Genomic DNA, 16,014 nt, shown 5'->3' with positions numbered 1-16,014 from the left:
AACATTTGTTGCATGCAAAATTGACTGCAGTATAGGAAGTACTAACGTGTGTGCCTATAGTGTACCACATACAAGACATTATATGGTGCGTCTACTAAATCAGTGTTCCTCTGCACTTAGTAAATATAATAAGTAACCCAAGTGTTTAGATATTTCATCACTTGGATGTGTTAAAATAAAATGTTTCTCCTTGGCCTTGTTTGAGAAAGTCTATTTGAAGGGCCCTGCCAAAGCTGAATCCTGGATCAGACCTACATTTGTGGTTGCAGCTGAATTAGTCTTTTTAATTCCCTTCTCTGCCCCTCCTCAGTTCATTCTGGTGCCCTTTAGTTTAAATTGGAATCTGGCAACTTTCCAAAGACTAATAGAAAGTTTGCTGAGACAACATTGTGAACATCTGACTGCTTATCTAAACAGTGTCCCAGTTTCCTCTGTATAGGAAAACTCTTACAAGGAAGGGATTCAAGAGCTGAACATATTTAGACCAATGAAAAGGCAGCTAAGAGGGTTTAAATTACAGTTTACAAGTACTTTTGAGAGACACAGGGCACTAGACATTGCATTTTTATGTTGCAGAATACATGGGGAGTTTCTTTGGTCAGCTTACGTTCTGACTGTGATGAAATGTAGGCTTAACATCTACATGAACAGTCAGAAAAGGTAGACCAGAAAAAGCAGCAATATTCAGTACTACAATTTTTAAAGCTTTCCAGACATACATGAAATACAAGCTTTGAGTATGTACTCAGATAAGTAAGTTAGATAGCAGCAGACAGCAAAATCAGAATATACCCTTTGCCAGGAGAGCATTTCAGTGTTTAGCACATCTAATCAGTCACTTGAAATAGAAAGAATATAACTCACACTAAAATTGTTTACTTTCAGTTCCAGGCCATTGGCACCATCTTGAGAAGCAGAATTTGGTGCATGGAGTTTAATGGATTTGAAAAGCATCTGCTGTGTCCCTTTGCCAATTAAAGGCTGTCTTCACACACCTTAAATAAGTTAATGAACGAACTGTGAATAATTGTGCAGAGGGCAATTACTTTAAAGACACAGGACAGTATTTCAGAAATTCTATGATACCAACACCTAAGTCAATTTTACAGGTGGTGAAAGAGCCAAAAAGTTTACTAATGGTTATGTGGTTATGCTTGTGGCCCTACACTGATAAATAAAATGCTTGCTTGAAAAACCGAAGTGGTGTTTGGAGTGGTATGTCCCTCAAACCTGTCCACTGTCTCTCATTAGCTGTAATCTGTGCTGCAGGTTGCATTTATAGCATTGTGTTTACAGCTGCTGTGGGAACTTTCTTCCACAAAAGTGACTGGTTTTAAACCCATTTGTACAGTTGACCTTCTAAAAATCTTGTGGCATTGAATTCCACTGATATACTGAATGAAAACATGCTTAATTTTACTAGCTTCAGACCAGTTTTTTCTTCTTTTTTTTTTTTTTCTTCTGCTAGTAGTGAATATTGAACTTTCCTCTGACCATTCCTCATTCTCCTTTTCCATGCAGCTCATGATTTTGCATCCCTCTATCTTACTCTCCTCAGCATTTCTCATCTGAAAAGTCCTAAACTACTTTCTGGCTCTTTATAGAGAAGATTCCTCATGATTTTGCTCTTATCTGTCTTTATTTCTTTCTAGTATCTCCTTTTTCAGATATAGTAAAGGAATTCTGTACAAGCACAAAACACAGTCACACTAGTCACACTACTTTTTTTTTTTTTTTTAACTTTGGCATAATGCTTTTTTTATGTTTTATTCTCTGCTGTTTTTAACTGCAATGTTCTATTTGCCTTTATGACAGCTCTTCAGGTCTGAGTGGAAATTCTGAAAACATCTGGAACAGTGGCTCTTAGATCACTTATCACAGTGGCAAAAGCTAATTTAGAGGTTGCATCTATTTATGTGCAGTTGAAATTTCTTTCCCGTGTGTACTGCTTTGCATTTAACAAGAATTGCCTTCCAGCTGCCATTGTATCTCCTTGTCACTCAGCGTCCTGAGAACCTTTTGCAACTTTTCACAATGTATTTCAGTCTGCAGTGTCCTGAACCATTCTGTGTTGTCTGCAAATTTTGTCACTTCACTACTTGTTCCTTTTTCATAGAATCACAGAGTGGCTTGAGTTGGAAGGGACCTTAAAGATCATGTAACTCCAACCTCCTTGCCATAGGCAGGGATGCCACCCACTAGATATCCCTTACGAATATTTCAAACAGCACAAGCCTTGCACAGATAAACCTATTACTTTGGTGACAATTGACTCTTTCTCTCTTATTACTAATATATATATATATTATTGCTATTATTATTTCTTTTAAGAGCTTTAAGTAAACATATTCTTTACTATGATGGTGGTGAGGCACTGGCACAGGCTGCCCAGAGAAACTGTGGATGTGCTGGAATTCCTGGAAGTGCTCAAGGCCAGGTAGGATGGGGCTGTGGGCACCTTGGTCTAGTGAAGGCATCCCTCCTATTGCAGAGGGGTGGAATTAGATGGTCTTTAAGGTCCTTTCCAATCAAAACATTCTATGATTCTATGATATGGACTTTATATATATATATACATATATATGTATATGTATATGTGTGTGTTGAATACTAATAGAGGTGTGAGAAATAACTGAATTTCTACACATTTTTTTAAAACTCTTTACCACTGTGTCATAGTTAAGCACATTCTTATTGATTCTAGTTTTTAAGATGCAATTTAACCAATTTACCAATTGGTAATTTAAGCTAATAGTCTAAAATAGAAGTAGCATCTACAAATTCATAGTCTTGCTAATATGCTTCTGTGTTACTTTTTCCAATACTTCTTTCTGTGATGGTCTTTTTGATCTGTTCTTAATATTCAAATACCTAATGCAAGAATAACCTCTATGGCATAATCTATCTGGTTGTATAGGCACAATGTCTGTATGTATGTGTATATGTATCTATGTATTCTTTCTACTCCCCAGGATTTCATGATGCAACTTATTTTGTTTCTTTCGATATTTACCCTCTGATAACCTGTTTGCTTTCTGAAATTACAATCACCATTTCATTCCATGGCTCAGCATCCCGCCTCCACCTGGTATAATCGCCCCCTTGCTGGCTCCCACTCTGGTGTTACATCTGCAATCACTGGCTCTGAAAAATAAATGTGTGATAGAATTTCTTCCTCCTCTGAAGAGATAAGCTAATAATGATGGGCTCAGTAGGTGCTGTGGGAACAGTGCTCACTGCATGCACATATGCTGGTGAGTGGCAGGAACAGTTGCTGATGGTGAAGTCTCCAGGGAATCCAAGGGAACCAGGAGGTGAAGCAGGAGGTGCTACTTCTACAACAGCTGTTGTTGGCTGTTCAGCATCTGCCCTTGGTACTCCCAGAAAAGGTTTTGAGACTTCCTAGTCTGCCCCTTCTACTTGTCTCTCTCATGCAGATTAAAAATTTAATACATCATGCTTTTAGGTAGCTATTTTGTATGTGTAACGTACTAAGCTTACTTCAACAACATAAAGAATTGGGAAATGATTTCGCTTTGATTTATTTATTTTCAGTTTCCTCTCATCTTTGCCATTTTACCGCTAGTGCATCTCTCAACTCACTGCAACTTTCCACCTCTTGTATCCAAGAACCTTTCAAATATTTTCATTCATAACAGGGCATTGGCCAATTTCTTTCCTAATAAGCTTTTTTTTTTTTTTTTTTTTTTTTTTTTAATATTCTTGTATGTGTTATATCCTGGTGTAGATTGATGGATTTCCTTTCTAGTAGGGTATTCACCCTTCCCTACTTCTTCTTTTACATGCATACTTACACTTTAAAACTCTTCTTGAGATCATTGTTCCCAGCTGTTGGAAGTCCTGGAAAAGTCAGTACAAAAAACTAATTGATGATATAATAATTACTTGACCAGTTAATAAATTTTGAACCAGTGTTTCCAAAATATAAAAAACACTCAGTCCTCAAATAGTAAGCTAGAGAAACCACTATGCTCACCTCTTTCCCTACACAGAAGAGTCATTCTAAGTAACACCTACATTTTTTTGGTATGAATATGTTCTGTCTGATTACACAGACTCAATTTTATTCGTTTCAAAAATGTAGTCACCTGTTCTTTCATTTACTGCAGTGTATTGCTTTCTTTTATTTAATGTCCATCGGCAGATTTTGGATTTTTAGTACAATATCCTCTTGCTGAATAATATTTTCTCCTGCTAAGGAAGAAGGTAGATCCACACAATGTTCTGAACAGTCATTCCAGCATGAGAAGGAATCAGAATCTATAGAGTTGGACAGAATAGCAAATCATCCCAGTTTACATAGGAATCAAATTGTTCTTCAGCAGCTGGAAATTCCAGCATGTATAGTGTTAAATATGCCTTATCTCGGAAACAAGATAATTTCAAGATTAATTCCTGATTTTTGAGGTTTAGCTTCGTTTTCTGTTAAATTCTCTGGGTTGAGATAATACAGATGAAATCATTTGCTGAGATTTGGCTCACTGTGGACATCATTACTATGGAAATGTAAGAGACAAAGTTATGACAAATGTCAAAAACTGTTACTTCCTTTCGAAAATTAGGACTCCTATTGGGATGAAATATTTATAAAGGGGTGTTTGCTTCCCCCAGAAAAGGCAAGAGTCATTTTCATGTTACTAAATAAGAGGGTTATAGGAAGTGTGGATCCTGTATTTGATAAAAATCAATGAATAAAACGGAGAGTTCATAGAATCATAGAATATCCCGAGTTGGAAGGGACCCGGAAGGATTATCAAGTCTACTTCCTGGCTCCACACAGGACCACCTCAAAATCAGCCCATATGTCTGAGAGCATTGCCCAAACACTTTTTGAATTCCAGCAGGCTCAGTGCCATGACTGCTGCCTTGGCAGCCTGTCCCAGTGCCCTGCACCCTCCGGGTGCAGAACCTTTCCCTCACACCCAGCCTGACCCTCCCCTGTCCCAGCTCCATGCCGTCCCCTCGGGTCCTGTCGCTGTCCCCAGAGAGCAGAGCTCAGCGCCTGCCCCTCCGCTCCCCTCGTGAGGGAGCTGCAGGCCGCCATGAGGCCTCCCCTCGGCCTGCTCTGCTCGGGGCTGAACAAACCCAGGGATCTTGGATGCAGTGCTTGAGGTGAGGCTGCACCAGCACAGAGGAGGGCAGGACAATCACCTCCCTTGACCTTTTAGCAATGCCACGCTTGATGAATCCCAGGATACATTTGGCCCTTTTGTCTGCCAGGGCACACTGCTGACTCATATTCAGCCTACCATCAACCAGAACCCCCAGACCCCTTTCTGTGGGGCTGCTCTCTAGCCTCTTTTCTCCCAGTCTGGATGTACAGCCAGGGTTGCCCTGCTCCAGGTGCAGAATCTAGCACTTGCTCTTATTAAAATTCATGCAGTTGGTGATTGCCCACCTCTCTAATTTGTCAAGATCTCTCTGCAAGGCCTCTCCTCCCAATTTAGTGTCACCTGCAAATGTACTTAGTATACATTCTAGTCCTGCATCCAAGTCATTTATGAAAACATTAAATGAACTGGCCTTAAAATCAAGTCCAGGGGAACCCCAGTAGTGACTGACTGACAGCCTGATGTAACCCCATTGACTACAACCCTTTTAGCCTGGCCCTTCAGCCAGTTGTACACACATAGTATTATGTATTTGTCTAACTGTATGCTGGACATTTTGTCCAGAAGGATACTGTGAGAAACAATATCAAAAGCTTTGCTGAAATCCAAAAAGATTACATCAGCTGTCTTCCCTTGGTCGACTAGGTGGGTAACCTTGTCATAACCTTGTCACAGTTGTAGAAATGTACTCTGAGAGGAGAATTTTGATTGTCCTCAGTAGTATTTATTCTTTGTTTCAACTAACAAGCATCTCAAACAGCCTTTTGCATTCATTAAAAGTGAATTTTTGATTTGAAACAATGGAGTAATTTGCTTTCATGAATTATGTTATCACATTTTAAACCAGATCAATTATATTACATACCTATTATAGTCTGTGCATTAACAACCAGCACAACATCACCTAATATGAATACCAGGAGATATCCAGACCAGGCTTTATCCACCTTCCAATGAGTTATAAATAAACTCACATTTGAAATGACTGATTGATTCTCTCCAAATTTGATTAACAGATAAAATAAACTATTTTTGGAGCAGGGTCTAGATGTATTTAGGATAATTCAAGCCTCAGAAAGGCAAGATAGCTATGGCATGTGATAAATGAGACAGAGTAAAATCCACCATATAGCGTACTGGAAGAGTAAAGGGAAATTAAAATAACTGAAATGAAGGGCCTAATGGGTTGATCATCTGTAAGGAAGAAAATTAGATGTCAAATCCCAGCTCCTTAGGTAAGATGCAAAGAAAATGAAGAGAAAATGAAATCATTGTACATTTCAATAAATTTGGGAAAACATGACCACAATTCGAATGGCTATAACCAACCTTCCCTCCCAAGAACAAGGAGCACCTTTTTCCCATCTTGGAAAGATGTCCTAAGGTTCTCATGCTGATAATAAATGACAATGCTGACAAGAGAAAAAAATCTCAGTGCGGTACCTCAATGCAGTTCAAGTGAAGGAAGTTTTATGTTGCCCCCAATATAGCATTTTATATTTCTATAACATCAATGTTTACCTTTGTTCCTTCTTGCCTTCCTGCTTTCCTCGCACATTCTACTCCAGGGGATCAAGTGTGAACTTTGAATATTTGAACAAGAACTGAGAATCCAGCTGTTGGTGTTTGTTTGTTTGTTTGTTTTTTATTTGTTTCTTTGTTTTTTTCTCCATTTTGTTTTTTCTTTCCATTAACAGGTCACAATGGCAACAACATTTACTGAATTACAGTTGTTATCAATTATGTTAAAAAGGTAAATTGGCATGACATTATAAACAATGTAAGATCAGGACCCAGGCAGCTGACACACAAGGACATCTCTTTTATGTTCCTCTGGTATGCATTTTTTTTTTCATCAAAAGAAACAGAGACTCTTTTCCTGAACCATTGGAACTTGAAATTCAGTGTCACCCTCCTCACCACTAAGTCTTGTATCCCTGCAGAAAAGGAAGCACAGAGATAGCTGAAGCCAGGCTGAAACATGAGGCAATCCCACTACTGCTGAGCAGGAAGGCTGACACTTGAGTTCTGCCTGCTCTGCCTTTGAACAAATTAATTAATTTGATTCCTTCTATCCACTTGCTCATCTTCATAATGCTTGTCAGTACTCAATTATCTTCAAAATTTCTATCCTTCTTTCAAGCTTGGTGAAGCTGGTCAACAGATCCAGAAGTTATTAGCTACGCTAATAACTTGAAAATGAACGGCCAACACAATCATGTCAGAAAAACTTCCTTAAGGAAGCAACCTAAAAACAGTAAAAAACTACTAGCAATAAATTAATGGCAATAAATTTAGACACTAAAATGGGAAGCTGTGACAAGACTTCTTGCTGAAGCTGATCTGGTTTTAATGAAAGAATTAAAGATTCATCAGGCCACAAAGTAAGAGCAAAAAGAGTCATGACTGACTAGTGATTAGGGTACATGCCTGGTTGAGGAAGGATGAATTACAATTACATGAGAAGCATCAGTGCCCAGAACATACGTGATGAGAATTGCTCTCACCATATACTTTTTCATATCTGATTGGTTGCAGTATTCATCTGTGATGTGTAGTTTGTCCCTACAGGTGAGGAGGAAAATGGATCTGAATTTCTTGAGTGTTCAGCAATGTTTTGCTCATGTAACTGCTGCTGCTGAAGCAGATTAGTTTTGGCCAAGCTCCTGTGTGTTGGGCATCCTCCAAGGCTGCCCCTTAGATCAGGTTCTGTAGGTGAAGTAAGAGGAGGGGTGGCCAGCTGGGAGTGTAAGCAGGGCTTAAGCAGGAATCACCACCACTGTGAAGATGAGGCATTTTCAAGCTTTCCCAGAAAGAAATAAACAGTCTGCACAGAAAAAAAAAAAAATATTGAGTCACAGTCATGGAAAAACAGCTTTGATGACTTTGTCTGCAGTGCCTATCTGTAGCTGGAATTCAACCAAGTTAAATGCCTTTACTCTTTTGTGAATGCACATTCCTAATTAATTGGGCTACAGAAGGCTCCACCAGCTGTAAGACCACATATGTTTCTCCAAGACAGGCTCCCACTGGACTGTTCTGGCAATCAAATAATAACTATACAGATACTAATTTCTAATTATACATAGACTGCTAATGATTCTTGGTCGTCACTGATTTGGATTGGTTTTGCACCAGAAGCAAACTGGAAATGAGAAGTTATTACTTGCTCTCAGAAAATAATAATAATAATAAAACTATACACAACAAAGCAAACAACAACAGCAGCAACAACAAAAAACCTAATGTGAATTTTGCTAACATTTTCATATAAATTATAGATCACATTCATATGATACGTTGAAATAGCATTTTTAGCTACAATGATAAAAACTTGTGTGTTTGTCTAAAACAGAGAATTAAAATCTATATAATATCTCAATTAAGAATATATCTTAATGTATTAAGTCAGATAACCTGTTAGTACATGATTAACTGCATACTGCTACCAGAACAATGGGATTCTCAGACAGCTATCTCAGATAAATTTACGCCATTAGCTACACAAATATTTAATACCACAAGGATTAGTACCATCACATGTTACAAAATCATTGTTTATACTTGATCAATACTGTTGAGTACTTCCAAATATTATTCACTTTCCCCATGGCAGCACACAGGGCCAAAATCAGATTACAGCAGGTCATTGAAGAGTGGAAAGAATGACTTAGTAAATTCAATATAAACCACCCTGGACCTGCCTGTCACCTACTTAAGCATTATGGCAAAATGTAATCATACTCCCAGGGACAATTTCATTGAAAATGTGGTGGTCAGTGCTGTAGCTTCTCTTGCATCTTTTAGTCCACCTAGGGTTTAAGTGGGAACATAGTACTTTATGCACATTTCAAGCACTCCAAGTAGTGATGTGACAAGCACAGGGCTTTGCTTTCAGGTCACTGCACACCACACAAGCTCTGAATGTCAGGGTGTTAGTGACAAGTGGTCTAGTAGAAGGCAAAAGAGTCATGGAGATTAAAAATCAGTAGTTAAAAGAGAGGTCACTAAGTAGTCAAGAGCCCAAAAAAAAAAAAAAAAAAGTCTTGGCTTCAATATGTGCCAACTCAGGTGGTACACCAAAACAGACATTTGGCAGGAGATAGAAGTTAGAGGAAGCAATCCCCCTAATAAGTTTTGCTTGAGCATCTGCCTGTGTAATAAACTTTCAGCAGGGAGAAGAGTATGACCCTCTGATCCCTTTTTATCAAGGGCAACATCTTTGCAAGAGGATGGCTTTTCACAGGTAAAGCAATGTCAGCTTGTGAATTTGTTTCATTACCAACACGCCTGTTAGCTGCTGGAACAGAGAAGCCCATCTTTGATCTGCAAGGAGCTGGCTAGGAATACTGTCTGCTCATCTCATTTTAATTTTGCAAAATTACAGCAGGTAACTCCAATTTCACACCCTGCTTCCCTCACAACTTCTCTTCTCAGTGAAGGTCACAGCCTACTCTGGATGTGCAGAATGGATTTCTCCTCTAATCTCACAATCAACAACAAAAGAAATTCAGAACAGGTGGTTTCAGTGCAAAGCCTGTCTGTCCAGTACTCATGCAGGGGACTAGGGTTTGCAGAATGCCAAGGCTAGCTTTAAATTAGCTGGCTTAAATCCCCCAGATATTGTACATTGTGGACTGTACAACTGAAGTTATAAAACCCTCTTTCAACCCTTAATTAGCATTCAAGGATGACTTGTGCTGAGCTCCAGTTATTTCCACAGCTGTCAGTACCAAAATTTGTCCTCATAGGCTAGTTGGGGTATATAGCTGGATTCCCATGGATGTACCAAAATCAGACCCATTCAGCATGCAAAACCTGGCTCTGTATTATGTATACTTGCCACAGATTCCCTGAAATTGCCCTGCCACATCTTTTCTCTCTTTCTCTCTCTCTCTTTTTTTCCTCCCTTGCACTCCCACTATCCAGTGGTAATACTTTATTACCTCTAGAAGCAAGAAGCATGAGGTATTTAATCTCAAGGCTGGCAGGATAGCTTTCTAGACCTAATGGACTTTATTATTCAGTAAAGAAAACAAGTAGCTTAAACGTAGTAATTTTAGGTTTTGTGGAGTATCCCACCCAACTGTTGCTTCATCTGTTTCTCAGGAATGGCAATAGACTTAAGGTATTCTCTTAACTATAATTATGTTAACTACTGAAACATAACTAAGGTTACATGCTGCAACAGTTTCCTTGAAGGGATAGAATGAGAGAATTCCTGTCTAAATCTCAAAGTTCCCTAGCAGGAAGACAAGCCAATAAATTCTGAGGCAATAATTGAAAACAGCTAACCGTAGCAGTCGATGCAATTATATTGACTCTCAGGATGAGAGATTCAATTCATTGCATCAGTGGGTGTGTTTTTCCATGTATTTCTTGTGTGCACACAGGGTGCACACAGACAGCAATGTTTACTGCTAATATTTTACAAAAACAAACAAAAAGAACACAACAACAACACAAAACTAAGCAGATGAACAATCAGAGCTATCCCTAGCATTTCTTTGCCATGGATGTCAGAATGCTCAGCTCAGTGAAGGGTGTGGGGATCTGCTTAAGGAACCTATTACTTGTTTGTGGTTCCCTTCAGGATGTAGACATTGATTTGGGAGGGGCTAATCAGTATAGAGGACAGCAAGGTCAAGGAATATAATTGAGGGTTTTTTAACATAACTGAGGCTAATGTGAGCATAATTACTATCCTTGCTGTGAATATGAGAACATTTTTCCCAGTAAAAGCAATATTAGTAAATTTACTGCTTGTGCAGTACTGAATTTATAATCTCAAAGAATGAATCTCCAGGTATATTAGAGAGGGATGTGTTGTAAGACTTGATTCACCCAGCTTGGAGTCCATGAAAGAGGACATTCTGACATATACAAGAGGAGATAGTGAAGGAGCCAAAGGTGACCTGCTAAATTTACTGGCAAAGAAAGCAGGGAGGTCTTGGAGCTCCCAGCTAAGCAGAGACAAAACCTCATTAATGAGGTGTAGTTGGCAGGACAAAGAAACCTTGATGGGCACAGAACAAAGAAACCATGATAACAAACTGACCTTCCAGGAAAATAGGAGTCAGCAACTACTTCTCTGGGAACTGATGTCCAACACCCACTTATTTATGATATGATACACATATATAGATGTGCACATAAGTAAATGATAAGTAGGAATTCCAGTGGGAATTCTATAGTAACTTGTAGCATATACTTGCTTAATTCTTAATTTTCTTTGTTAATGGTAATTCTGTAGTAGTTTTGTTTTACTAGTAGCATCTCACAGTAAATTGTATTAATAAAGAAATTCATGAAAACAAAGTTTCTATGTCCTTGTGTAGTATGGAATGCCACAAAAGCCTATTTGCAATTTGTACATATCTGTGGGTCGGGTAACTCTGATAGGTTGTGGCCATAACAGGTGGTTATCATCTTTGAATTATTCACAGCAATATCATCTATGGGTAGAACTATATATCCTTTTACTCTGAAAATTTAACAGTAAGAGTGATCCCTAAAGACATTTCTGCTTCAGAAGTGTTGAATTAAAAAGGATGTTTTAAGTCCTTATTAGACCTCATCAGAAGGCCATGAGGATTACTGGGGCGTGAAGCACAAGTTCTGTGAAAGGAAACTGAGGAAACTGTGTTTGTTCAGCCTGGAGGAAAGATGGGTTTGGTTGGATCTGCCAGCAGATGAGTCAACAAGAAGACAGAGGCAGGCGCTTCAGAGGGGTGCTTGGCGGGAGCATGAGAGACAAAGGCATAAGCTGAAACAAGAGAGTCTTGGGATGGGTATAAGAAAGAAAAAAATTCACTGCATCACATAGAAGGGCAGGTGGTCCAGGGAAGGTCACGTTGCCCTGGGAAGTTATGCAATCTCCACCCTTGGAGGTTTTCGAACTGGACAAAGCCTTGAGCTATCTGGTCTGATCTTAGAGTTGACCCCACTTGGAGCAGAAAGTTGAACTAGAGACCTCATGTAATTAATCTATGATCTTATGAGTCTTTGAGAGGAAATAAATAAATAAATAAATAAATAAATAATGTAATTTCTGAATACTTCTGTAAGTTGCTCCTGCAATTTGCCTACTATTTTTCCAGAACATACACCCCTAAATTTGAAATATGGCTGGTGAAGCTAATCTGAAAATAAAAAGTAGATGGAGGATGAGACATGCCAGGAAAAGGACATCCTCAGAGTTGCTGGTGTAGACAAGGAAATGATATAAATGCAAAACTATTCTATTACAAGGAGGAGACATTTTGATTTCCTAAAGAGGCTTGCATTCAACCAAATCACAGCTTTATTTTATTTTTCCTATTTACTACAAAAGAAGAGAACATGCATTGAACAACCAGAGCTGTTAAACTGTTATCTCTTCCAAAAATGTAAATCAGATGGATGAATGACCTCTGGATTCCTTTGGCCCTTATCTTGTAGACAGGATTGACTATACTTGCATGTTTCTTTCATGGGAAGGCTAGAAGCTTCTTAATGCGGTGAATGTGTGTCTACCTGAATCCTAATTTTGTTTTGTTTTGTGGTTGTTTTTTGTTTGTTTATTTGTTTGTTTTTCAGCAGAGCATTCACACATTTTCATTTTTATTTTTAAGAAATTAAACTACAGGACAAAATCTAAAATGAAGAAAGTGGAAGGAATAAGTTTCAAATTTAGCAATTTTTTTTCCTACACAAGACCCTATTTATTGTTATTGAGTTCCTTGTGATAGCTCTGGATAAGACATTTATGTTTCTGTCTAGAGATATTTTGAATTCTTTTAACATTACTAAATACATTTTTCCTCTTCACTTCTCATACTAAATTGATCAATAGTTAGATATCTGATGGGACATTGCAAACATGAATTCATTAATCTACAGAAAATGTTCATTGATTAGGTAAGTTGCATATCAACACCATTAAAGTTCACTTTTTATTATTATTTCTTATTTTTCTTAGAGGCCACCCTGAAGTACGATTCAGCTGCTCTTTAAAAATATACATTGAGGCTGAATAATTGTTAGGAACAGGCATCAAGCAGAAATGCTATACTTAGCTGACAATGTGGTTAGGGTATAATTAATCATGCTGAATTTTTTTAATAGACAAAAAGCAGAAATCATTCTTCTTTGAGACTGACATAAGACTTTTAAAGACTAAAAGTGACCAACATTTTGATTTTATGTCTCATTCTTCCAGCAGAATTATTCTCTGTTAAAAAATTATAATAAAGTAATAATAATAATAATAACAACAACAATAATAATACAAGTCCAAAACCATCCAAAAACTAAAACAAAACTTTTATTCACATTTATAGCCTTGGAATCAAAACATCTTATGTCACGTAGCCTCTTGGCTTTGTTATTTGTTAACTTTAGAGAAGAAAGCTCAACATATAAACACTTATATATTTACATCAGGAATAAAATTGCTCTAGGGGTCTTCCTTAATGAAAGGCAAGTATAAGAATGTCAGTGTGAGACAATTTAACACTTTTTCACTGAAAATAATATCACCTAAATTGTGCTGTATTTCACTGGGGTCTATGGATCAAAAAGTCTTAACTTCCATGGATCTCTGGCATTAATAACTGCTTGTCTGACCAGTGATTCTCTGCCCTCCACCCAAGGGACGTGTAGGTGGATTTTACCTAAATGCCAAGTTTATGAACAATTTTATGCTTAGGAACCTCAGTCAATTACTTTCTTATAAATAAACAAACAAACAAACAAATAAATAAATAAAAATAATTTTACCCTGGTCTCTGTTTGGTATGTAGCCCTTGATGTCATGGAAAAAATGTATTTGCATATAATATGAAGATGGATCATGTGAACGCACTAACCGTTTGCTCTTAAGGACTAGAAAGGACAAACACTGGGTATCTGCAGGTCAGATGTTTCCACATCTTTTATCAATCCACCCTCAACTAAATACATTTATTCTTCTGATCTTGTCATTTTCAGATTCAAAATATGGAATTAAACCTGGACATTTTTAATTCCCATATGCTACTTTAATGAAAATTGGCCAGATGATTGAATATATACAATTCATTTAAATTTACAAAGCAATCATATAGAAAAGTTCTCTGAGAACAACAATCATTTTGGAAAATGCAGAATGGTTAATGGCAATATTAAATAGTATTTTTTGTTTAAAAGTAAGAGTTATGTATGATTTACATATTTCTGGAAACAAACCTTAAATACCCATGAAACTGATGACTGGAAATCTGTTTCAGTATTCTACTGCAGTAATTCCAGCAGTGACCTTCAATTGATCCATGGCCATTTCACTCCAGTTGCCCCTGACTCCATGCTTTTGCATACGAATCTTCCTGTTTGGGTCCTCACATTGATGTTTCCCTTAGTATTTCGGTTCTCTAGCTTTATAGTCTTTGCTCTGACCTTGTTCTGCTGTATCAGGATGCGCTGAAGCCTATAGGCATGCTGGCTAATGCACAGTATAACTGCTAATTGTTGCCCAGCCAAGCTTCTTGAAATGGGGTCATCTTTGCCATATCCTGACAAGGAACCTCCTTTGACCTCCTGTCATTGCACTGGGATGATCCTAAATAGTGTACATGACTGACAATAATCTGCATCCAACTGACATTTATATATTGTACTAGCATGATAAACTGCATACAATCTTCATTTTGTAGCAAGTAATATCACATATTTCTATTAATGATCCCAAGAAGGAATTGGGATAGTCCAGTCTACCTGATATCCTTACTCTGCATTTTAGTGATGTCTAACTGCTCAGAGTAAACACTGAAACTTCTTAAATGCCAAACTTAATGCTACACTCATGGTCACTTAGTAAAATGAGGGTTTTCTAACTCAGTAAATATTGTAGCATCATTATAAACATTCAGCATTATTTTTCTATGTATTTGAAAGCTACATCCAGAAAGTTTTTGTTTATTTATTTATCTAGACATTTAGACTTTTAAGGATGTAACTGCCTTAACACATTTTCTACTTTCTTACTAAAATGCAAATATTTTGTTAGACAATCACAGCTAAACACAACATGTTTCTAAATGTCTAAAACAAGTTTAAGGCTTCCTTTGTGTACAGTGAGCTCTTAGGTGACAGACATTTTTAACTTCAGCATGCAATGTGCTGGCACTGTAATACTACCAAAAAGGATTATTTTACATAAAAATGAGAAGTTAAATTATGCTGATGGAAGTCTAGTAGCATCAGTGGGATGGCACTAGAAGAATATGGCACTACTTCTATTCTCTGGATTCAACAGCCTCTAGGAGTGTGCAGCTCTTTTTAAGATGAGGATGGTTTTCTCTGTCATGTTTAATAATTCAGATGATTTGAAGTTAACTAAACAACATGTAAGGAATTTACTGTAGATGCTTACAGTACTGGAAAGAACCCTCTGGCACAGAAGTTCATTTTGCTGGCCATTTTATTAGCAGTCAGTAGTTTGGAGGAGAAATTTTGTTGGTGTTTCACTGTCAGATACTCACGGACCCAATGTATATTTCTTTGTTGGGTCAACACAATATTCTGTATTGCTGCCTTTGTATTTCTATTTCACGACAGTAGAAACTTCCAGTCAGGACAAAGAACAAAACAAAACTCAGTTTTTGGCACTGAAAATCCCCAAGACAGTATTTTCTCCATCTTTAAAACAGCAATACAAATAAAAATAGTCATTTTGTAAATTTATTTGTAAATGGTTGTGCAGAGTGATCTTTGCAATCTTGCCTCAACTGGTTCCTTTAACAGTTTGTCTAGTGTTTAAGCTCTTTTATATCCTCAGTCTCCAATAATTTTGCACAAGGTACTATATAAACTTACATCCTTTCTAGAGTACTTAGTTGGCACTGTGATATGATATATAAAGGCC

At 37.6% G+C, this 16,014-nt stretch overlaps 1 long non-coding RNA gene across 1 annotated transcript in view; it reads right to left on the bottom strand.

Annotated features, from left to right (window-relative positions):
• Window positions 1–2,664: 2,664 nt before the first annotated feature.
• The window catches only part of LOC136790625 (uncharacterized), a 28,307-nt gene continuing 14,957 nt past the window's right edge, over window positions 2,665–16,014 (bottom strand). The window contains exons 2-3 of the long non-coding RNA XR_010830916.1: window positions 3,816–3,861; window positions 2,665–3,144 (exon numbers count right to left, since the gene is read on the bottom strand). This is a non-coding gene — a long non-coding RNA (uncharacterized lncRNA). The remainder of the gene's footprint in view (window positions 3,145–3,815; window positions 3,862–16,014) is intronic.

This window comes from Anser cygnoides, chromosome 4 (assembly GCF_040182565.1).
Source record: "Anser cygnoides isolate HZ-2024a breed goose chromosome 4, Taihu_goose_T2T_genome, whole genome shotgun sequence".
NCBI classification, from domain to species: Eukaryota; Metazoa; Chordata; class Aves; order Anseriformes; family Anatidae; genus Anser; species Anser cygnoides.
Note: the sequence above shows the minus strand (reverse complement) of the source record. Positions and strands in the feature narration are given on the sequence as shown.